Source organism: Bombina bombina, chromosome 3 (genome assembly GCF_027579735.1).
Source record: "Bombina bombina isolate aBomBom1 chromosome 3, aBomBom1.pri, whole genome shotgun sequence".
Lineage (NCBI taxonomy): Eukaryota > Metazoa > Chordata > Amphibia > Anura > Bombinatoridae > Bombina > Bombina bombina.
Genome location: NC_069501.1, coordinates 1,252,709,868 through 1,252,735,552, shown reverse-complemented (window position 1 = coordinate 1,252,735,552; position 25,685 = coordinate 1,252,709,868). Strand labels below are relative to the sequence as shown.

The 25,685-nt window shown below is 38.5% G+C and overlaps 1 protein-coding gene across 2 annotated transcripts in view; it reads left to right on the top strand.

Annotated features, from left to right (window-relative positions):
- ARAP1 (ArfGAP with RhoGAP domain, ankyrin repeat and PH domain 1) overlaps positions 1-25,685 on the top strand; it is an 860,101-nt gene that overhangs the window by 180,362 nt on the left and 654,054 nt on the right. Inside the window, exon 1 of one of the 2 annotated variants that reach the window (XM_053708779.1) lies at positions 159-715. The exons of the other annotated variant lie outside the window; for it this stretch is intronic. The gene's annotated coding sequence lies outside the window, so the exon portion shown is untranslated. Of the gene's footprint in view, positions 1-158; positions 716-25,685 lie in introns of those variants that run through there. 2 annotated transcript variants of the gene reach the window in all.

Genomic DNA, 25,685 nt, shown 5'->3' with positions numbered 1-25,685 from the left:
GAAAAGGCAGCTGGAAATCCCACTGCAAGTGGGAAATAAGACACTCCCCCCTCCCCCTTCTTTTGCATATGAAAAGACCCTTTACACAAACAGGAGCAAGCTGGAGTAGGTATACGTCTGTGTTCTCCTAAAACTTTAGGGCTTGGTTAGGAGTCAGATCAATCAGAATCAGAGCAATGTTATTTAAAATTAAGCAAAACTGTACATTTAAAAAAAACTGTATGGGCTTTATAAATAGATCATCACCAAAACATTTATGCAAAGAAAAAATGAGTGTATAATGTCCCTTTAACTACTAGAAAGGGCTGCAATGCATTGCGATCCAGACTGGCACAATCAGCTGTCAGAGAGAATGCAGGCCTATGTGAGACATCATTACAGACTGGCAGACAAAGGGTTAAAGTACAAGGCCGTTGCTGGAGTAACGGTGACAAGAAATGAAAGCTGCAGCCTATCTTGCTTTCATAATACAGATTAGTTCATGTTCACAGCAGCCGTGCTGTTTTCACACTTGTTTTTGCTTCCTCATCTGCTTCAATGAGGAAGTTACAGAGTAAGCCAGCAATTCTCAGCTCCAGCCCTCGGTGTAAGGGAGAGGGTGACAGTGACACTGTGTGAGCCAGCGACGGAGCCAAACAGAATCTCACAAGGTAAAGTGCCTGTATGACGGTGACACTGTATGAGACGGCGACAGAGCCAAACAGAACCTCACAAGGTAAAGTGCCTGTGTCCGTGTGAAAGTGAGTGTCCTGTGTGTCTGTGTATGGGACAAGTTTATAGTCGCAGGGTTGTATTGTGCCAGCAGGCTGCAGGGCACCAGTGCCGTGACCAGCCCTGGCATTAAAGTGCCAGTAGGCCTCTCCTACAGGGTGCTGATTGGCACTGATAAGATATAAGTGTGCCAGGACTCTGCCAGCAGAAGCTGCATTCATCGTTTGCAAATATTACTAATTTACACAGTGCTTTGCTGTAATATTAATCAAAATTAGTTTATTATTCTTGCTCACCTGTCCCATAGATAGTCACCAGACTAGATTCACTAACAGCCTGTGCACTGTTACCAGTCTCATCAATTTCTGTGATAGTCTATGGAGCTGATTCACTAATGATTAGAGAGGTCAAATAACCTTTAGTGAAAGGCTATAGGAGAGGGTGTTTGCTGAATTTAGCACATTGTACTTGGGGAAGACAACAAAAGCAAGTCTATACTAATACTTCTCTAGACCATTAATCATTAATGGTGCAGTGTGCTTGATCAGTTTACCCTAACTAGAGTACCTCTAATTACAGATACCATGATACACAAAGCAAGAAATATTTGTATTGAAACTTGTGATGTCTGAATTGTTATTGATTAATCAAATGTTATCCTATAGAAAATGCTAAGTAAACAAACTTGTGTTTTGTTGTCTATTGTTCAATTAAAATATAGACTTGGGCATTGATTTACAGCATTGTATATCTTGTTAATTGCTCACCCTACATAACTGGAAATCAGAGCATTATGTTTAGTACAGTCATGTTTAGTATATTGAGTTTGAGAAGCGTAAAAGCATCTTAAAGAAGTGTAGAAACCAATAAAAGGAAACCGGGGACTAAAATATTGCACAGCAAATACCAGGGTTGTGGACTTGAGTTGCATAACTTGGACTTGACATCGATTTGAGTCCCAAATTTGATGACTTGCGACTCGACCCAATCAAAGAAGAGTTGGAATTCGACTTTGACAACAATGACTAGCAACTTGACTTTGACTCTAGCCCTCTGGCTTGGAAAGACCTTTATACCTTCTAAAACCAATGACCAGAGTTGTGATCACTATAGACCAGGCCTGATTTTCAGGATTACCTTGAGTGTTTACTATTTAGCTGATCATTTCGCCTGTGCTCCAGTTTAGATATGACTTTAATTAAAACTTGACTGTAAAAACTCGAGACGTAGCTTTCTAAACAATGACTTGGTCAAACCTCTGGCAAATACTTTAATTAAAAATGTCATTGGTCTGGCAGACTATACAGCAGTTCCAACTCACTGTTCATTGCAAACGAGGGCTTATAAATCCTGAGAAGAAATATTCTAAAAATTCATCTCCTCCAGGTAGCCTGAAGATTAATCTTTGTACTGATATAGGCTTTGCTGTTAAAGGCATATTAAAACGAGAGAGAGAATGTGTGAGACATATTGTTTGTGTGAGAGATAAAGTGTGTGTATGTGTGAGAGAGACATAGTATGTGTGTGAGAGTGTGTGTGTATGAGAGAGAGAGAGACTGTATGTATAGTGTGTTTGTGTGAGTGTGACAGTGTTAGTGTGTGTGTACAACAGAGAGAGATTTTTCATGATAAAAGTTCAAGCTAAAACTGTCTGTTTGTGTAAAATAGATTTTATATATATATATATATATATATATATGTGTGTGTGTGTATATATGTGTGTGTGTGTATATATATATATATATATACACACACACACACACACACACACACACACACACACATATATATATATATATATATACACACACACACACACACACACACACACATATATATACATACACACACATATATATATATATATATATATATATATATATATATATATATATATATATATATATATAGGCAGTCCCCGGGTTACAGACATCCGACTTAAGTACAACTCATACTTACAAACAGATAAAATAGAGCTTTATTGCCAATCCTTCTTTACAGTATAAACCAAAATACTCAAAATCCAATTGTCACAAGGACAGAAAGTGATGTGAAATTTTCTGAACAGTGGCACATATAGCAAAACAAACTTTTCCCTATGCTTTCCAAAACTAAAAAAATGTTTGGCTAGAGTTTCACCTAAATAAAGTGCCTGTTCCAACTTACATACAAATTCAACTTAAGAACAAACCTACAGAACCTATCTTGTTCGTAACCTGGGGACTACCTGTATATATATATATATATATATATATATATATATATATATATATATATATATACACATACATACATACATACATATGTATATATATATATATATATATACACACACACATACATACACACATACATATGTATATGTGTATATATATATATATATATATATATATGCACACACACACACAAATATATATATATACACACACACACACAAATATTATATATATATATATATATACACACATACATACAGTATATATCAATAACAATGAAGAAGAAAACACTGCAGACCAGAATACGTGTGCTGTTCAATCAGGTAAGGTTTTATTCGTCCACAAGGAGAGACATAAGTCTGACATAAACACCTTACCTGCGTACCTGCGCTTCATCAGATCTATCTGTATGTATGTTAAGTATGTGTGTTGTTTGTGTATATACACAGTTTTATTGATGGACAATAAAATTAGCTTCCCCAATATGATGATTTTTTCAGGGCAAATGATCAGTTTAAAAAAAAAAATATTGCATTTTAAAATATAATCGTTTGATAGAACAAATAAAAAAAAATTGTCTAAATTTTGCCCTTTTAAGGGTGTGGAAGTGAAAAAGCTGTAACAACCTTTACTACAAACATTTTTGCTAATAGAAGTATATTGCACATGCCATGCACATTTTAATTTTGACCTTTCTAAATCTATCCCTTTAAACTTTGCTGATTCAGATACAGCAAGCAATTTAAAACGTATGTTTTGAGCACTAATATACAGCAGTGTTTCTAGCAATGTTTGTAATAACACATAACACATATAGTGTTCCAGTTACAAGCACTCTACTGAGCATACCCTCCGTATTCTCTTATTGAACGAGCTACTTTTCAACAAATGGACTAAGAGAAGTAAATTGGGAAAAGTTTTTTTCTTCTTTTTTCAATTTTTTTTTAATGTTTTGACTTCCTTGCCCCTTAAATTGAAGTTCAAGGTCTGGCATTAGTCGCTCATATCCGTTATATGACAGTTAAACTAAAAAAGATAGATGTTCATTTATAATTTTTCATAAAAAATGTCTGAAAATCTATTTTTCACCTTTGAAATCTCCCCATTGTATTTTTATTGTCCGCGCCCCCGCCATCTTGCCAATAATGATTGGACCCGTTTTGCACGCTGTAATAGCCAATCATAGTTTCCCCCCTCCCCCGGGGTATTTAGCCCCCTTTTTCCCCCACGTCGTCACTATCTGCGCATCGCTTCTACACTGGCTTAGCGTCACCAACATCATGCTTGTGCATGATACGCGCCTGCCATTTTTTTCGGCTTCAAAAATTATTTGGATACATTGCATAATTATACTTTGATCGATCGCGCTAGAAGTAAGGAAGATTTGCGGTGAAAAATACCATGCACATTAGCCATGAGGTATTGTGCATGAGCATTTGAGTGACGTAGTGAACGTGTGGAACCGCTCGCTACGTCACCAGTACAGAATATGAAGGTGGTGGAGGGGAGGATTAAAGTTATACAAAAAGTAAAAAAGATTTTGGAAAAATAACTTAGCGACTTGATATATATATTAATCTTTACATTGATGCAGTCCATTTCCATTAGACTTGACCTTCACTTTAATTCATTTTTGTGTTCTTTCTCTGTTTGTTTTTAGAAAAAAAAAATACATTTTTGGTGAAAAAATAAAGTCCAAAGTGGGCTCATAGTTTTTAACTTTCAGAAACCTTTAACTTTTTTGGTTACATAATATTTATTGTGACTGCATTATCTTTATTTTATTGTATACAAAGTAGCTACATCAGCATTTGGTTTGACTTATTCTATAACATATGCAGGTTACTTGGGTGTAACTAGACTATAAATGTACAAACTTGTTTAGACAAAGGAAACGTTACAGTGTGTGTAGTTAGTGTAATTATCTTGTAAAACCTGAAGTCTGTAAAAACTCGTTTTAAAGGATAAGGAGCAAGAACAGTATTTTTTTTGGGCTGTGTAAAATGGCATTGTACACCTCTCTTGTATAGCTACTTGCATATTGTAAGCAGTGCTGGAAGATTCTGCTGAGGATCTTATTGTGCGTTAACCTACAATTCTATATGGGGATACTACATAGAATAATAAATTGAAGAAACACAGTAATAAAGATAACGCTAATTAACACTTAGCAAAATTTCTGAGTGCCCGTGGCACTAGGGTGTGTATAATGTAATGTATAATGCCACAGATAGAGGGGAACAGAGGGTAACTCACTAACCGCTGAAATGGATTCTCATATACGAAACCACTGGGACTCACCAACCTTGTGCTGTAGTTGAAGTTGGGACGGCGTCTCTCTCACTTCCTGACTATTCAGGACTATACAAATTAGGCTGTTATATAAGGATACACAGCTATGGTCATAAAAGTTGTTTTTCATATATTAGATGTTTGGCAGTGCACGCTATTAGTAGTTTCAGCATTACACCCATTTGACAATTAGGTCATGCTTGTTTATAATATGTATGTGTATTAACCTGCATATATGCCAAGTTCACATGGTTTTTCATTGGTTCCTATATTCTAAATGTAATTACTTTTAATACTGTTCATGTTTTCAAGTTATAGCACAAACTGTATATTGATTCTTGCCTTGACTGTCATTTGAAAGTGTATAAATTATTGTCTTCTGTTCGATTGGGTTATTTCATGAAGGCGTGTGTTTGTTTTAACCTATCATGACTGCTCATTTGGTTTTCCAAACAGGCATGGGGTTTAGCACTGTAGGCTATGACTACGGATGTAGATCCGAAACGCGTGAGCCAGTCCATCAACAGCAACTGCTGTTTCCTTCAAAGTTTTTAATGTTGACAGAAGAATAAAGATATGGATTTTATCTTATTACCTGTGTCGGATTACCATCTTTACCAGATACTACATAGAAACATAGAATTTGACGATAGATAAGAACCAAAAAGGCCCCTCAGGTCTACCCCATTACATGTTTCTGTTTCCTTAGAATAGCTTATGGTTGTCTCATCAAGTCTACCCATATTACAGGTTACAGTTTCCTTAGGATAGCCTTATGCATGTCCCAATCAAGTCTACACATATTACATGTTACTGTATCCTTAGATAAGCCTTATGTATGTCCCATCAAGTCTACACATATTACATGTTACTGTATCCTTAGGATAGCCTTATGTATGTCCCATCAAGTCTACACATATTACATGTTACTGTATCCTTAGGATAGCCTTAGGTATGTCCCATCAAGTCTACCCATATTACATGTTTACTGTTTTCTTAGGATAGCCTTATACATGTCCTTTAAAGTCTAACACATATTACATGTTACTATTTCCTTAGGCTAGCCTTATGTATGTCCCATCAAGTCTATACATATTACATGTTTACTTATTACTTAGTATAGCCTTATGTATGTCCCCCACCAAGTCTAACATATATTACGTTACTTATTACTTAGTATAGTCCTTATGCATGTCCCCATCAAGTCTACACATATTACAGGTTACTTATTACTTAGGATAGCTTATGTATGTCTCATCAAGTCTATACATATTACATGTTACTGTTTCCTTAGGATAGCCTTATGCATGTCCCATCAAGTCTACACATATTACATGTTACTTATTACTTAGGATAGCCTTATGCATGTCCCATCAAGTCTACACATATTACATGTTACTTATTACTTAGGATAGGCCTTATGCATGTCCCATTCAAGTCTACACATATTACATGTTACTATTTACTTAGGATAGCCTTATGCATGTCCCATCAAGTCTATACATATTACATGTTACTTATTACTTAGGATAGCCTTATGCATGGCCCATCACATCTACACATATTACATATTACTTAGATAGCCTTATGTATGTCCCATCAAGGTCTACACATATTACATGTTACTGTTTCCTTAGGGATAACCTTATGCATGTTCCATCTCATCTACACATATTACTTGTTACTTATTACTTAGGATAGCTTTATATGCGTGTCCCATCTCATCTACCCATATTACTTGTTACTTTTTACTTTAGGATAGCTTTATGCATGTCCCATCACATCTACACATATTAGATTTACTTATTACTTGGGACATGCATAATGCTATCCTAAGTAATAAGTAACATGTAATATGTGTAGATGTGATGGGACATGCATAAAGCTATCCTAAGTAATAAGTAACAAGTAATATGGGTAGATGAGATGGAACATGCATAAGGCTATCCTAAGTAATAAGTAACCTGTAATATGTTTTAGACTTATGGAAGACACGCATAAGGCTATCCTTAAGTAAGTAAGTAACATGTAATATGTGTAGATGAGATGGAACATGCATAAGGTTATCCTAAGGAAACCGTAAACATGTAATATGTGTAGACTTGATGGGACAGTGCATAAGGCTATCCTATCAAGTCTGCACATATTACATGTTACTTATTACTTAGGATAGCCTTATGCAAGTCCCATCAAGTCTATGCATATTACATGTTACTTATTACTTAGGGATAGCCTTATGCATGTCACATCAAGTCTACACATATTACATATTACTTATTACTTAGTATAGCCTTATGTATGTCCCATCAAGTCTACACATATTACATGTTACTTATTACTAGTATAGTCTTATGCAAGTCCCATCAAGTCTATGCATATTACTTGTTACTTATTACTTAGGATAGCCTTAATGCATGTCCCATCAATCTATACATATTACATGTTACTTATTACTTAGTATAGCCTTATGTATGTCCACCAAGTCTACACATATTACATGTTACTGTTCTCCTTAGCTATCCTTATGTATATCCCATCAAGTCTACACATATTACATGTTACTGTTTCCTTAGGATAGCCTTATGTATATCCTATCAAGTCTACACAGTATTACATGTTACCGTTTCTTAGAAGAGCCTTATGCATGTCCCATCAAGTCTACACATATTACATGTTACTGTTTCGTTGTGATGGAACATGCATAAGGCTATCCTAAGGAAACGGTAACCTGTAATATGTGTAGATGTGATGGAACATGCATAAGGCTATCCTATCTACACATATTACAGGTTACCGTTTCCTTAGGATAGCCTTATGCATGTCCCTATCAAGTCTACATATATTACATGTTACTGTTTTCTTAGGATATCCTTATGCGTGTCCCATCAAGTCTACACATTTTAACATGTTACTTATTACTTAGTATAGCCTTATGCATGTCTCATCAAGTCTACACATATTACTTTACTTATTACTTAGGATAGCCTTATGCATGTCCCATAAAGTCTACCCATATTACATGTTACTTATTACTTAGTATAGCCTTATGTAAGTCCCATCAAGTCTACACATATTACATGTTACTGTTTTCTTAGGATAGCCTCATGCATGTCTCATCAAGTCTACACATATTACATGTTACTTATTATTTAGGATAGCCTTATGCAAGTCCCATCAAGTCTACACATATTACATGTTACTTATTATTTAGGATAGCCTTATGCAAGTCCCATCAAGTCTACACATATTACATGTTACTGTTTCCTTAGGATAGCCTTATGCATGTCCCATCAAGTCTACACATATTAGACGTTACTGTTTTCCTTAGGGATAGCCTTATGCAAGTCCCATCAAGTCTACACATATTACATGTTACTGTTTCCTTAGGCTATCCTTATGTATATCCCATCAAGTCTACACATATTACATGTTACTGTTTCCTTAGGATAGCCTTATGGATGTCCCATCAAGTCTACACATATTACATGTTACTGTTTTCTTAGGATAGCCTTATGCATGTCCCATCAAATCTACATGTTACTGTTTCCGTAGGATAGCCTTATGCATGTCCCATCAAATCCACCATATTGCATGTTACGGTTTCCGTAGGATAGCCTTATGCATGTCCCATCAAGTCTACACATATTACATATTACTGTTTTCTTAGGATATCAAGATGAGGAAAAAGAAAAGGACGCTGGGTCTTTTGAGTATATCCTTCAATTTATTTGGGTATAGGTATATGTGAGCCAGATTAACTCATAATCTGACAGGTTTCGCGCATGCGCTTCATCATAAGGCTATTTTAGGATAGCCTTATGTAGCCTTATGCATGTCCCATCAAGTCTACCCATATTACATGTTACTTTTTTCTTAGGATAGCCTTATGCATGTCCCAGGCATTTTTTAATTCCTTTACAGTATTTTTGTTTACCACCTCTATTGGAAGTTTATTCCATGAATCCACCACTCTTTCTTTAAAAGAAAATGCTTCCTCACATTTCTTCTGAATCTGCTGCCCTCTAATTTAAGATTTTGACCCCTCGTTTTTTGCATTTTTTTTAATTTTTTTGTGGCAAATGCTTTTTAGCTTCCTCTTTATTCAGTCTCCCTTAATATATTTAAAGGATTCTAACATGTCACCTCTTTCCCTTCCTGTTCAACAAAACAGACCTCAAGAACTGACCCTTATGGGAACACCACTAGTAACTGACCCCTTATTTGAACATACTCCATTAATTGAAACCCTCTGCTTTCTATCTAAGCCAGCATTTTGCCCACTTAACAATCTTAGCATCTACTCCAAGGCAATACATTTTGTGAATACGTTTGTTGTGTGGACATTGTCAAATACTTTAATAAAGTCTAGATACACTATATCTACGGTTTCTCCTTGGTCTTTTAATTTAGTTGCATGGTCAAAGAATATCATTTAGATTAATCTGGCATGGTTTTCCAGCAGTGAAACCATGCTGTCCTTTGTCTTCTAAGTTGTTTTGAATGTAAAACACAAAACTTTCCTTTAAAAGAGTTTCCATTAATTTCCCTGCAATTGAGGGTCATACTGACTGGCCTATAGTTAGCAGAATCTTCCCTACTACCCTTTTTATGAAGAGAGACTACACTGGCAATTTCCCAGTCTTATGGAACAACTCTTGTTTAACATTTTACTGATTAAATAAATCAGCTAATGAGTAGCTATCACATATTGAAGTTCTCTTAGAACCTATGGATAATACTATCTGCACCCTCAGATTTATTTATTTTTATTTTTGATGAAGCCCTTGAAACTAAATGAAAAAAAAACATTTATTGAAAGTATGCAGCAAAATGTTAATTTAAAGGGACATGAAACTGATAATCTACTATTCATTTGAAATTTAAACTGAATTGCTGTTGCATTGTATTTTTATTATGCATTTATTGATTGTGCTATTATTATTGTGTTTAGTGGTTGTTTAAAGCTGTTGCAGCTTTCAAATGTGCTGGTCTTTGTCTCCCAACCCCACCAGATGATTGGTTTCTTCTTCTGCCTCCTATGAACATTATTTTTCTATAGCGGATACAGCAGAATTCACGATTGTTCAGTATAGTTGATTGTTTCAACAGACACAATGAAGCTATTTCACATGGCAAAATAAATGTAAAAGAGCTAAGTTTAATTGATCATTAGGAAACATTGAAGGGTTCATTTTACAGTCCCAAAGACCCTTTAACAAATAAATAATTTTATTATAATACTAGAATTGTCCTTAGGACTGGAAATATAACTTCATTTTATTATAGGAAATTAGTTGGTTCGTTAAAAAGCATTACAGAAGTTTTAATTTCCATCAGAAATGAATTATTAGTCGTTTACATAAGAGGTATGTTCTGCTCCCAAGGAATGTCTGTGGTGGTGGTCATTTATTTTTATTTTCTACAAAGGGTTTCTTTTTTAGTGTTAAGAAAATCTTTATAATATAGTTTAGATTCGCTGGATACAGCTGTGGTTTCCTTGTTAAATTGAGGAAGGGTGAAATTGTGAACTGTCCTGTGATCTTATTAAAATATGGGATTTCATGCTACTTATTTTTAAACCAAAAAATAAATTAATTAAAAAACTAAACCTTCGTTTAAATGAAGTATATGATAGAACACGAAGGATATTTGCTGCTGTGTTTGTGAACACTGAGAGTTGTCAGCTGTTGTAATGAAGTTGTGCACTCTAGGAATATTGCTTTATATAAAACGGTTGATTTGTTATGTCACATAAATATATAAAAGGGGAAGTCCCCCCACTATGGGTTCAAACTATGTAGCAGACATCCTAGCAAAGATTCACTCTGGTAGTGATGGCTTAAAAGGGACATTTTAGCACTTTTAAGATTCTAACATAATAATGAAATATTAAAAAAAGCAAGACTAACCCTTCTTCATATGTATCTGTAAAATGGCCTCAGCAGCGGTTATCAGCTAATGAACAGCAAAACAAGGGATATTTTGCTGCATCCTGCATCTGGGCTGGTGGAGTTAATATTCTGCAGACAACAATAGCCACAGTCATTATGTTAGTTTAAAGTGCATTGTTTTGCAGTTGTTATCAGCAGAAGTCAATTAGGGAAACATGTAACAGAGTTAGCCTTGAGACAACTGCAGTTTGCATTGCAAATTAGTTTTACTATGCATTACTAAATATTTTATATTAATACTTCAAGGTGTTTATTATGCTGAGGATAAGGGTTGTAATTAGATAACTGGTCAGAATGTATGTTGCTTTAGGCAAAACAAGGTGTCTCTCTCTAAAACACATTTCAGGAACGATGGACAGCCAGTGATTGGAGGATACATATGTATATGGTCATTAATGGGATAGGAAAGTAAAATATAAACTTCTGATTCAGATAGAGCATGCTATTTTAAGACCCTTTTACTTTCACTTCTATCTTCAAATGTGCTTTGTTCTCTTGGTATTCCTTGATGAAAAAGAATACGCACATATCCTTCACTAGTTGGAGCTATCTGCTGATTGGTGCCTGCACACATTTGTTTCTCAGCTAGCTAGATGTGTAGAGCTAGCTGCCAGTAGTGCAATGTGCTTCATTCAGCAAAGGATAACAAGAGAATAAAGCAAATTTGATAATGGAAGTAATTTGAAAAATTGTTTAAAATTGTATGTTCCATCCTAATCATGAAAGAACAATTTGGGGGTTTCCCAGTACTTTAAATTCAATGACCATAAAGGGCACCCCAGGTGCATTTCTGTGTGTTTAACCCTTTAGCATGGTGTCAAAAATAAACTTCTCTAACAAAATATTTTTTATTACATTATATATTTAAAGGGACACTGAACCCAATTTTTTTTTCGTGATTCAGATAGAGCATGCAACTTTAAGCAACTTTCTAATTTACTCCTATTATCAATTTTTTTTCGTTCATTTGCTATCTTTATTTGAAAAAGAAGGAATCTAAGCTGCTTTTTTGGTTCAGTAATCTGGAAAGCACTTTTTTATTGGTGGATTAATTTATCCACCAATCAGCAAGAACAACCCAGGTTGTTCACCAAAAATGGGCCGGCATCTAAACTTACATTCTTGCATTTCAAATAAAGATACCAATAGAATGAAGACAATTTGATAATAGGAGTAAATAAGAAAGTTGCTTAAAATTTCATGCTCTATCTGAATCACGAAAGAAAAACATTGGGTTCAGTGTCCCCTTAAGAATGGATTTTGTATTCAGCCATAGCTGCAAAAGCAATAATTTGTATGAAGATTACCAGAAAAATATATCCCTCATGTTTTTATTTTATTATAAAAACACTTATTTATTTATTATTATACTGTAGAAATGTCAGATTTGTTTTACATTCAAATGCAGAATATATGTTCCCCTTGACATTTGTTCTGCCTTTCAAATATTTCTATAGATTTAATATTAATATTCAAATATAACATTTTATATTTCATTAACGTCCTTGATTTGAATGTTAATATTAAACTGTTACATTAGATGAAAAACATTAACATTTTGTTTTGTAACAATAAATGTTGAATCTTAGGCAAGCACTGTAAAATGATTGATATAAATCAGGTAGAGCTGAAGTTTGTTTGATACAAATGTTCTCCTGTCTATATAAACTTTTTTTCATTCCTTTCCTTTTTCCTTCTATTTTTACTCTTTAGTTGTAGATAACTGGATTCCTAAATGTTATTTTTATATCCACATCCTTCATTATTTGCATCTTCACCCAAAAGAGTTTGGATACAGAAAAGTTTCTACATTTTCAGTGATGTTACCCATATGCAAAATGACTGGAAGCTGATGCTTTATATGTGTCAAACGCTTATTAGAAAATATCACATCTCTATGTAAAAAGGAAGATGACTTACCTCAAAAATTCCCCAGCTGCCACATCCCTTTGTAAAGGAACTTTAAGCATCCAATCCAGATGCTTGTCCTGGGACTAGAAATTGAACTTATATCAACTTTCCTCCTCACTTAAGATGTTAACTCTGAAATCTTGCAGGGATTGTAGGACTGTTATTGATTATATATATATATATATATATATATATATATATATACACACACACATATATACTTGCACACACATGTAAATAAATAAACACACAGAAATGTACTCTTATTGTTCTGAAGTGTAACTCAATGAGTCCTCTACACATATGCATATACCAGGATTTCCCTTATGTATTAGTCCTTAACACCTCTACTGGAAGTCTGTTGCATGAATCAACTAACGTATCTGTAAAGAAGAATTTCTGTAACTTCTACACTTCAGCATGAGATCACTAGCCCTTATTATGATGTTGCTCCTTTTGTGAAAAATTCTTTAATTCTCTGATTTATGTTGCTTTATAAACCTGAAGATTCCTATCATATCACGTCTCTCCCCTCCCTCCTCTAAGCTATACTGAAGGTGATGACTCCTTACATAATAAAATTATCTTCCATGGGGGAAAAACATTATAGCTTTTAATTTTTATGAAATGCAGCAACACAAAATAACATCCTATCCTATAACTCACATTGTACGTGTTATTTTGTGTTGCATATCATAAAAATTACAGACTGTGCTATACAACTGAGTGCCGAATAAGCACTGCACCTAAGATGTACCACATACAGAGCGCACACATGCACACACACACATATTGCTTACATGCAGAGCACACACATGCTCGCGCGCACACACACACATCTTACATGCAGAGCACACACACACATCTTACATGCAGAGCACACACACACATCTTACATGCAGAGCACACACACACATCTTACATGCAGAGCACACACACACCTACTGCTTACATACAGAGCACACACACACACCTACTGCTTACATACAGAGCACACACACACCTACTGTTTACATGCAGAGCACACACACACACCTACTGCTTACATACAGAGCACACACACCTACTGCTTACATACAGAGCACACACACCTACTGCTAACATACAGAGCACACACACACACCTACTGCTTACATACAGAGCACACACACACCTACTGCTAACATACAGAGCACACACACACCTGCTTACACGCAGAGCACACACACACATACTGCTTACATGCAGAGCACACACACATACTGCTTACATGCAGAGCACACACACATACTGCTTACATGCAGAGCACACACACATACTGCTTACATGCAGAGCACACACACACACATACTACTTACATGCAGAGCACACACACACACATACTGCTTACATGCAGAGCACACACACATACTGCTTACATGCAGAGCACACACACATACTGCTTACATGCAGAGCACACACACACACACACACATACTGCTTACATGCAGAGCACACACACACACACATACTGCTTACATGCAGAGCACACACACACACATACTGCTTACATGCAGAGCACACACACACACACACACACATATTACTTACATGTAGAGCACACACACATACTGCTTACATGCAGAGCACACACACATACTGCTTACATACAGAGCATGCACACACACACAGATACAGCTAACATGCGGAGCACACACACATACTGCTTACATGCAGAGCATGCACACACATACTGCTTACATGCAGAGCACAACACACATAAACACACTATTTTAAATTTTATCTCACAAGAGTGCAAGCATATAAGCAAATAATAAGTCAGCAGTATGTGGTACCTAAGTGCTGTGTTTATTCGGCACTCAATGTCCACTCCATTGTATAGCAGTGTGCTCTGCAAAGTTCTGCGTGTATATCTGCCCTGTGTGTGCTCATTAATGAAGTTCTCCATTTTCTTTGTGTGTCTCTCTACTAGTTTGTGTATTATATGCTAAAAAGGGATCACTTCCTCTTTCAAATGTCTGTTCTCACACTGTTCAGTGTCTCCTGATCTTCCCTACATATAATTTCTTTCCTAAGATATGGTGAGTACACGGCATCATCAATTATTGTTGGGAATATCACTCTTAGCCAGCAGGAGGAGGCAAAGAGCACCACAGCCAAACTGTTAAGTATCACTTCCCTTCCCACAAACCCCAGTCATTCTCTTTGCCTTCAGTGCAAGGAGGAGGTGAAGTTTTTGGTGTCAGAGTTCTTCAATCAAGATTTTATTATTTTGAAAGCCAGAGTAGGTTTGCTCTGATCGTTCTTTTCAAGATTGGGTCTAGCTGTACTCCACGTTAGTCTCTTCAGTAGGGCAGTGGTGGCTTTAAGCAGTTAGGAACTTGTGGGGTGGGCCTCACTGAGTTTTCCTATCATGTTGCTGCCCCTGTATAGAAGGCCTAAGTAGGTTTACTCTTTCCTTTCTCATTTCCATAGGTCCCTGTGAGGAGTGGCTTCCTCTCATACCGGGTGAGCTGTCCTCCTGCCAGACGGCTAGAAGTGCAGTTAAGTGCCTTTTTTTTCTTTTAGAAAGAGTCTCCTGACACTTTAAGGGTCACATATTTGCTGCACATTACTGGGGGACTTGGATACTGAGATCAGGAATCTTTTTTAAGGCAGATGCAGGCACTGGAGCTGTAACTTAGAGAGAAAAACGATCCCTAAATGAGGGTTAATTTTTATTGGTGACTCAGGGGTTAATTTTTTAAAAACGTTGCACTTTTTATATTGTTAGTCAGACTGTGCTGACAGGCATGATTACATTTGGTGGTTCTAAGCTAACTGCCTTATTTCGTTCTGTCTTGATAAAGGAGGCTGTTTTTTTCAGACCTGGGAGTAATAATTCCAATTCAGGAAGAGGGTCTAGGGTTCTATTTCAATCTGTTCGTGGTTCCCAAAAAAGAGGGAAGCTTTCCAACCAATTCTAGATCTGAACTGTTTCTCAGAGTACAGACCTTCAAGATGGAAACTATACGTTCCATTCTTCCCTTGGTCTAAGAGGGTCAGTTCATGACGACTATAGATCTGAAAGATGCATACCTTCATGTTCCCATTCACAGGGAACTTAACAAATTTCTGAGATTTGCCTTTCAGGACAAACATTTTCAGTTTGTAGCTCTTCCGTTTGGCCTTGCCACAGCTCCCAGAATTTTTAAAAAGGTTCTGGGGGCTCTTTTGTCTGTAATCTGGTCTCTGGAAATTGCAGTGGTGCCTTATCTGGATGATATTCTGGTTCAGGCGCCCATGTTTTTCAACAAGCAAACTCTCATACAGAGATATTGTTGTCTTTCTACGTTCCCATGGATGGTAAGTGAATCTGGAAAAAAGTTCCCTTGTTCCAGCTACAAGGGTAGTTTTGTTAGGGACCTTAATAGATTCCCTATCGATGAAAATATTTCTGACAGGAGGTCAGAAAAGCCAAGATTCCTTTCCTCTTGCCTCTCTCTTCCTTCTACTATTCGACCATCAGTGGCTCAATGTATGGAGGCAATTGGTCTGATGGTCTCTGCCATGGACAAAATTCCATTCGCTCGGTTTCATTTGAGACCTCTGCAGTTATGCATGTTCAGCACAATGGAATGGGGACTATGCAGATCTGTGCCAGAGGATAGATCTGGTTCAGTTAACAAGAGACTCTCTCCCGTGGTGGCCGTCTCAGGAACATCTCTCTCAGGGAACATGTTTTTGGAGACTTTCCTGGGTGATTGTGACCACGAACGCCAGCTTGCTGGGTTTGGGAGCAGTCTGGGACTTGCTAAAGGGCGCAGGGACTCTGGTCTCAGGGAGGGGACAGCTCTCCCTATAAACATCTTGGAGTTGAGAGCAATTTAAATGCTCTGATGGCTTGGCCTCAGCTAGCATTAGCCCAGTTTTTTCAGATTCCAGGTCGGACAACATAACCTCAGTGGCTTACATCAATCACCAGGGAGGAACTCTGAGTTCCTTAGCCATGAAAGAAGTGGCTCAAATTATTCAGTGGGCAGAAGCTCACAATTGCTGTCTATCTGCCATCCACATTCCAGGAGTGGACAACTGAGAATTTGATTTTTTGAGCAGACAGACTTTTCATCCCGGAGAGTGCGAGCTCCATCCGGAGGTGTTTTTCAGCTTGACCCTCAAATCGGGTGTGCCTGAGCTTGATCTGATGGCGTCTTGGCATAATTCCAAGCTCCCGAGGTATGGTACGAGGTCAAGGGATCCCCAGGGCCGCTCTGATAGATACTCTAGCGGTCCATGGAACTTCAGGCCGGGCATACCTGTTTCCTTCATTTGAGTCATTGCTTGTATCAAGCAGCAGAGCACATCGGTGATTCTCATAGCCCCTGCGTGGCCTCGCAGGATATGGTATGCCGACCTAGTGGAAATGTCATCTCTTCCACCTTGGAGACTGCCTCTGAGGAAGGACCTTCTACTTCAGGGTCCCTTCCTTCATCCAAATCTTGTTTCTCTGAAGCTGACTGCTTGGAGATTGGAACGCTTAGTTCTGTCAAGTTGGTTATTGAGACCATCATTCAGGCTCATAACCTGTCACTAGGAAGATTTACCATAAGATATGGCATAAATATCTTTATTGGTGTGAATCCAAGGGCTACTCTTGGATTGGGTTCAGGATTCCTAGGATTTTGTAATTTCTCCAGGAAGGTCTGGCAATGGGTTTGTCAGCGAGTAGTCTGAAGGGTCAGATCTCTGCCTTGGTTGATTTTGCTACATAAGCGCCTGGAGGATGTGCCAGGACGTGCAAACTTTTTGTCAGGCCCTGGTTAGAATCAAGCCTGTGTTTAAGTCGGTTTTCTACTCCTTGGAGTCTTAACCTTGTTCTTAAAGTTTTGCAGCAGGCTCCGTTTGAGCCAATGCATTACATAGATATTAAGTAGTTATCTTGGAAGGTTTGTTTCTTGTTGCTATCTCTTTGGCTCGGAGAGTCCTCGGAACTCTCAGCTCTGCAGTACAATTTACCTTATCTTATCTTTCATGCCGATAAAGTGGTTCTTCGTACTACGTTAGGTTTCCTTCCTAAAGTTGTTTCAGATAGAAATATTAATCAGGAAATTGTTGTTCCTTCTCTATGTTCTAATCTTTTTTTCTCATAAGGAACGTTTGTTACACAACCTAGATGTTGTGCGTGCTCTGAAATTCTACCTACAGGCAACGAAGGATTTTCGCCAGTCTTCTGCCCTGTTTGTTTCTTGGGAAAACCTAAAGGTCAGAAAGCTACTGCTACTTCTCTTCTCTCTGGTTGAGAAGTATAATTCGTTTGGCCTATGAGACTGCTGGACAGCAGCCTCCTGAGAGAATTACAGCTCATTCCACTAGGGCTGTTTTCTTCTTCTTGGGCTTTCAAGAATGAAGCTTCTGTGAACAGATTTGCAAGGCGGCAACTTGGTCTTCTCTGCATACTTTTCTAAATTTTACAAATTCTATACTTTTGCCTCGGCTGAGGCTTCTTTCTCCAACATAGGTGTGTCCGGTCCACGGCGTCATCCTTACTTGTGGGATATTCTCTTCCCCAACAGGAAATGGCAAAGAGCCCAGCAAAGCTGGTCACATGATCCCTCCTAGGCTCCGCCTACCCCAGTCATTCTCTTTGCCGTTGCACAGGCAACATCTCCACGGAGATGGTTAAGAGTTTTTTGGTGTTTAAATGTAGTTTTTATCCTTCAATCAAGAGTTTGTTATTTTAAAATAGTGCTGGTATGTACTATTTACTCTGAAACAGAAAAGAGATGAAGATTTCTGTTTGTAAGAGGAAGATGATTTTAGCAACCGTTACTAAAATCGATGGCTGTTTCCACACAGGACTGTTGAGATGAAGTAACTTCAGTTGGGGGAAACAGTGAGCAGACTTTGCTGCTTGAGGTATGACTGGCCACATTTCTAACAAGACTTGTAATGCTGGAAGGCTGTCATTTTCCCTATGGGAACCGGTAAGCCATTTTCTTAGTTAAGTATAAGAATAAAGGGCTTCACAAGGGCTTTAAAGACTGGTAGACATATTTCTGGGCTAAAACGATTACTTTCTAAGCATATTTAGTGGATTATAAATATAAATAGTTCTTATAATCTTGGGGATTGTTTTAAAAAAAACGGCAGGCACTGTATTGGACACCTTTTTCACTGGGGGCCTTTTCTAGTCATAGGCAGAGCCTCATTTTCGCGCCACTAATGCGCAGTTGTTTTTGGAGAGCAAGGCATGCAGATGCATGTGTGAGGAGCTAAGAACCACTGAAAAAGCTTATTGAAGGCGTCATTTGGTATCGTATTCCCCTCTGGGCTTGGTTGGGTCTCAGCAAAGCAGATACCTGGGACTGTATAGGGGTTAAATGTAAAAACGGCTCCGGTTCCGTTATTTTAAGAGTTAAAGCTTTCAAATTCGGTGTGCAATACTTTTAAGGCTTTAAGACACTGTGGTGAAATTTTGGTGAATTTTGAACAATTCCTTCATATTTTTTCACATATTCAGTAATAAAGTGTGTTCAGTTTAAAATTTAAAGTGACAGTAACGGTTTTATTTTAAAACGTTTTTTGTGCTTTGTTATCAAGTTTATGCCTGTTAACATGTCTGAACCATCAGATAGATGATGTTCTATATGTTTGAAAGCCAAGGTTCCTCCCCATTTAAATATATGTGATGATTGTGACATAGTGTCCAAACATAGTAGGGACAATAATGCCACTGATAATGATGTTGCCCAAGATGATTCCTCAAGTGAGGGGAGTAAGCATGGTACTGCATCATCCCCTTCTGTGTCTACACCAGTCATGCCCACACAAGAGGCCCCTAGTACATCTAGTGCGCCAATACTTATTACTATGCAACAATTAACGGCTGTAATGGATAATTCTATTAAAAACATTTTGTCCAAAATGCCCACTTATCAGAGAAAGCGCGATTGCTCTGTTTTAGATACTGAAGAGCAAGAGGACGCTGATGATAATGGTTCTGACTTACCCTCACACCAATCTGAAGGGGCCAGGAGGGAGGTTTTGTCTGAGGGAGAAATTTCAGATTCAGGAAAAATTTCTCAACAAGCTGAACCTGATGTTATTACTTTTAAATTTAAATTAGAACATCTCCGCGCTCTGCTTAAGGAGGTATTATCTACTCTGGATGATTGTGACAATTTGGTCATTCCAGAGAAATTATGTAAGATGGACAAGTTCCTAGAGGTCCCGGTGCCCCCCCGATGCTTTTCCTATACCCAAGCGGGTGGCGGACATTGTAAATAAGGAATGGGAAAGGCCCGGCATACCTTTTGTTCCTCCCCCTATATTTAAGAAATTATTTCCTATGGTCGACCCCAGAAAGGACTTATGGCAGACAGTCCCCAAGGTCGAGGGGGCGGTTTCTACTCTAAACAAGCGCACTACTATCCCTATAGAAGATAGTTGTGCTTTCAAAGATCCTATGGATAAAAAATTAGAGGGTTTGCTTAAAAAGATGTTTGTTCAGCAAGGTTACCTTCTACAACCAATTTCATGCATTGTTCCTGTCACTACAGCAGCGTGTTTCTGGTTCGAAGAACTAGAAAAGTCGCTCAATAAAGAATCTTCGTATGAGGAGGTTATGGACAGAGTTCAGGCACTTAAATTGGCTAACTCTTTTATTTTAGATGCCGCTTTGCAAATAGCTAGATTAGCGGCGAAGAATTCAGGGTTTGCTGTCGTGGCGCGCAGAGCGCTTTGGCTAAAGTCCTGGTCAGCGGATGTGTCATCCAAGACCAAATTGCTTAACATCCCTTTCAAGGGTAAAACACTGTTTGGCCCTGACTTGAAAGAGATTATTTCAGACATCACTGGGGGAAAGGGCCACGCCCTTCCTCAGGATAGGTCTTTTAAGGCTAAAAATAAGCCAAATTTTCGTCCCTTTCGCAGAAACGGACCAGCCTCAAATTCTACACCCTCTAAGCAAGAGGGTAATACTTCTCAAACCAAGCCGGCCTGGAGACCGATGCAGGGCTGGAACAAGGGTAAGCAGGCCAAGAAACCTGCCACTGCTACCAAAACAGCATGAAGTGTTGGCCCCCCGATCCGGGACCGGATCTGATGGGGGGCAGACTCTCTCTCTTTGCTCAGGCTTGGGCAAGAGATGTTCAGGATCCTTGGGCGCTAGAAATAGTTTCTCAAGGTTATCTCCTGGAATTCAAGGAACTACCCCCAAGGGGAAGGTTCCACAGGTCTCAATTATCTTCAAACCAAATAAAAAGACAGGCATTCTTACATTGTGTAGAAGACCTGTTAAGAATGGGAGTGATTCATCCAGTTCCATTAGGAGAACAAGGGATGGGGTTTTACTCCAATCTGTTCATAGTTCCCAAAAAAGAGGGAACATTCAGACCAATTTTAGATCTCAAGATTCTAAACAAATTTCTCAGGGTTCCATCGTTCAAAATGGAAACCATTCGAACGATTCTTCCTACCATCCAGGAAGGTCAATTCATGACCACGGTGGATTTAAAGGATGCGTACCTACATATTCCTATCCACAAGGAACATCATCGGTTCCTAAGGTTCGCCTTTCTGGACAAGCATTACCAGTTTGTGGCACTTCCATTCAGATTAGCCACTGCTCCAAGGATTTTCACAAAGGTACTAGGGTCCCTTCTAGCGGTGCTAAGACCAAGGGGCATTGCAGTAGTACCTTACTTGGACGACATCCTGATTCAAGCGTCGTCTCTGTCAAAAGCAAAGGCTCATACGGACATTGTCCTAGCCTTTCTCAGATCTCACGGGTGGAAAGTGAACATAGAAAAAAGTTCTCTGTCCCGTCAACAAGAGTTCCCTTCTTGGGAACAATAATAGATTCCTTAGAAATGAAGATTTTTCTGACAGAGGCCAGAAAATCAAAACTTCTAAGCTCTTGTCAAGTACTTCATTCTGTTCTTCTTCCTTCCATAGCGCAGTGCATGGAAGTAATAGGTTTGATGGTTGCGGCAATGGACATAGTTCCTTTTGCACGAATTCATCTAAGACCATTACAACTGTGCATGCTCAGACAGTGGAATGGGGATTATACAGACTTGTCTCCTGACGATCCAAGTAGATCAAAGAACCAGAGATTCACTCCGTTGGTGGCTGACCCTGGACAACCTGTCACAGGGAATGAGCTTCCGCAGACCAGAGTGGTCATTGTCACGACCGACCGCCCAGTCTGGAGGGCTGGAGCGCGGTCTGGGAACCCCTGAAAGCTCAGGGTCTATGGTCTCGGGAAGAATCTCTTCTCCCGATAAACATTCTGGAACTGAGAGCGATATTCAATGCTCTCAAAGCTTGGCCTCAACTAGCAAAGGCTAAATTCATAAGGTTTCAATCAGACAACATGACGACTGTTGCATATATCAACCATCAGGGGGGAACAAGGAGTTCCCTGGCGATAGAAGAAGTGACCAAAATAATTCAATGGGCGGAGAATCACTCCTGCCACTTGTCTGCAATCCACATCCCAGGAGTGGAAAATTGGGAAGCGGATTTTCTGAGTCGTCAGACTTTCATCCGGGGGAGTGGGAACTCCATCCGGAAATCTTTGCCCAAATAACTCATTATGGGGCATTCCAGACATGGATCTGATGGCGTCTCGTCAGAACTTCAAGGTTCCTTGCTACGGGTCCAGATCCAGGGATCCCAAGGCGACTCTAGTAGATGCACTAGTAGCACCTTGGACTTTCAACCTAGCTTAACGTATTCCCACCGTTTCCTCTCATTCCCAGGCTGGTAGCCAGGATCAATCAGGGAGAGGGCTTCGGTGATCTTGATAGCTCCTGCGTGGCCACGCAGGACTTGGTATGCAGACCTGGTGAATATGTCATCGGCTCCACCATGGAAGCTACCTTTGAGACAGGACCTTCTTGTTCAAGGTCCATTCGAACATCCGAATCTGGTTTCCCTCCAACTGACTGCTTGGAGATTGAACGCTTGATTTTATCAAAGCGTGGGTTTTCAGATTCTGTCATAGGTACTCTTATTCAGGCTAGAAAGCCTGTAACTAGGAAAATTTACCATAAAATATGGAAAAAATATATCTGTTGGTGTGAATCTAAAGGATTCCCATGGAACAAGATAAAAATTCCTAAGATTCTATCCTTTCTACAAGAGGGTTTGGAGAAAGGATTATCTGCAAGTTCTTTGAAGGGACAGATCTCTGCTTTATCTGTTTTACTTCACAAAAAGCTGGCGGCTGTGCCAGATGTTCAAGCTTTTGTTCAGGCTCTGGTTAGAATCAAGCCTGTTTACAGACCTTTGACTCCTCCTTGGAGTCTAAATTTAGTTCTTTCAGTTCTTCAAGGGGTTCCGTTTGAACCCTTACATTCCGTAGATATTAAGTTACTATCTTGGAAAGTTTTGTTTTTGGTTGCAATTTCTTCTGCTAGAAGAGTTTCAGAGTTATCTGCTCTGCAGTGTTCTCCTCCTTATCTGGTGTTCCATGCAGATAAGGTGGTTTTGCGTACTAAGCCTGGTTTTCTTCCGAAAGTTGTTTCTAACAAAAATATTAACCAGGAGATAGTTGTGCCTTCTTTGTGTCCGAATCCAGTTTCAAAGAAGGAATGTTTGTTACACAATTTGGATGTAGTTCGTGCTCTAAAATTCTATTTAGAGGCTACAAAGGATTTCAGACAAACATCTTCTTTGTTTGTTGTTTATTCTGGTAAAAGGAGAGGTCAAAAAGCAACTTCTACCTCTCTCTCTTTTTGGCTTAAAAGCATCATCCGATTGGCTTATAAGACTGCCGGACGGCAGCCTCCTGAAAGAATCACAGCTCACTCCACTAGGGCTGTGGCTTCCACATGGGCCTTCAAGAACGAGGCTTCTGTTGACCAGATATGTAAGGCAGCGACTTGGTCTTCACTGCACACTTTTGCCAAATTTTACAAATTTGATACTTTTGCTTCTTCTGAGGCTATTTTTGGGAGAAAGGTTTTGCAAGCCGTGGTGCCTTCCATCTAGGTGACCTGATTTGCTCCCTCCCTTCATCCGTGTCCTAAAGCTTTGGTATTGGTTCCCACAAGTAAGGATGACGCCGTGGACCGGACACACCTATGTTGGAGAAAACAGAATTTATGCTTACCTGATAAATTACTTTCTCCAACGGTGTGTCCGGTCCACGGCCCGCCCTGGTTTTTTAATCAGGTCTGATGAATTATTTTCTCTAACTACAGTTACCACGGTATCATATGATTTCTCCTATGCATATTCCTCCTTTACGTCGGTCGAATGACTGGGGTAGGCGGAGCCTAGGAGGGATCATGTGACCAGCTTTGCTGGGCTCTTTGCCATTTCCTGTTGGGGAAGAGAATATCCCACAAGTAAGGATGACGCCGTGGACCGGACACACCGTTGGAGAAAGTAATTTATCAGGTAAGCATAAATTCTGTTTTTGGGAGAGAAGTTCTTCAAGCGGTGGTGCCTTCTGTTTAGGTTACCTGTCTTGTCCCTCCCTAATCAACTGGGTCCTCTAGTTTAGGTATTAGTCCCCAACAGTAATTGACTCGCCATACCTTAGGAAAGAAAACTAAATTTATGCTTACCTGATAAATTTCTTTCTTCCCGAATATGGTGAGTCCACGGTCCCGCCCTTTTATTTTAAGACAGTTAATTTTGTCTAAAACCTCAGGCACCTCTACATCTTGTGTTGCTTCTTTTCTCCATTTACCTTTGGTCGAATGACTGGGGTTTGTGGGAAGGGAAGTGATACTTAACAGTTTGACTGTGGTGCTCTTTGCCTCCTCCTGCTGGCCAGGAGTGATATTCCCAACAGTAATTGATGATGCCGTGGACTCACCTTATCCAGAAAGAAAGAAATTTTGCAGGTAAGAATACATTTTGTTTTTATTGTATGAGTCCAACTCTAAAGCATGACATGACAAATCTAAGAAGCAGGGAAGCCATTGATCTTAACATTTTTCCTTTACTCCTATTTTTAAAAAAATTATATTTCCTATATCTATATGTAAACATTCTTGTCTCACTGCTAAATATTTGTGGCTAGCTCTTCAATATTTTTGTTGATTTAATTTAAATAAATGTGTAAATCCCTCATCTAAATGAATAATGCTAAGCAGTGTGTTGGAAACATACATTAAGAAAATGAATACAAACCAGAAGGCCACGTTTTTCTTCAAGATCTGGAGAGGTAGCTTCTCACACCCAATGTATCAGGAAGTACAGCAGCTGGTTATTAAAATTAGTGTTTTTGCAAATAATTCCAAGGGATACTAGTTACATACAAAGGTAGGATGAAAATTAATTTTGCTTTATGAATATTTGAATACAACTGTAGAAATGTCAGGATTTTTTTTAAATTCAAATGCATAATATATGTTCCCCTTGACATTTGTTCTGCATTTCAAATATTTCTAAAGAATGAGTATTAATTTTCAAATATAGCATTTCATATTTCATTAAAGTGAATGTAAATTTTGATGCTAAAGTGCCCGGTTTTTCAAACTTCGATTAAAAACAGGGGCACTTTAATTCATCAAAATTTACATTTCACTCCTGTTGTGAAAAAAAACTTACCTTTAAACTCACAGCAACTCCAGCTTCCTCCACCCGTTTCAAAGCCTCTTCCTGGGTCTAAAATGAGGCATCCGGC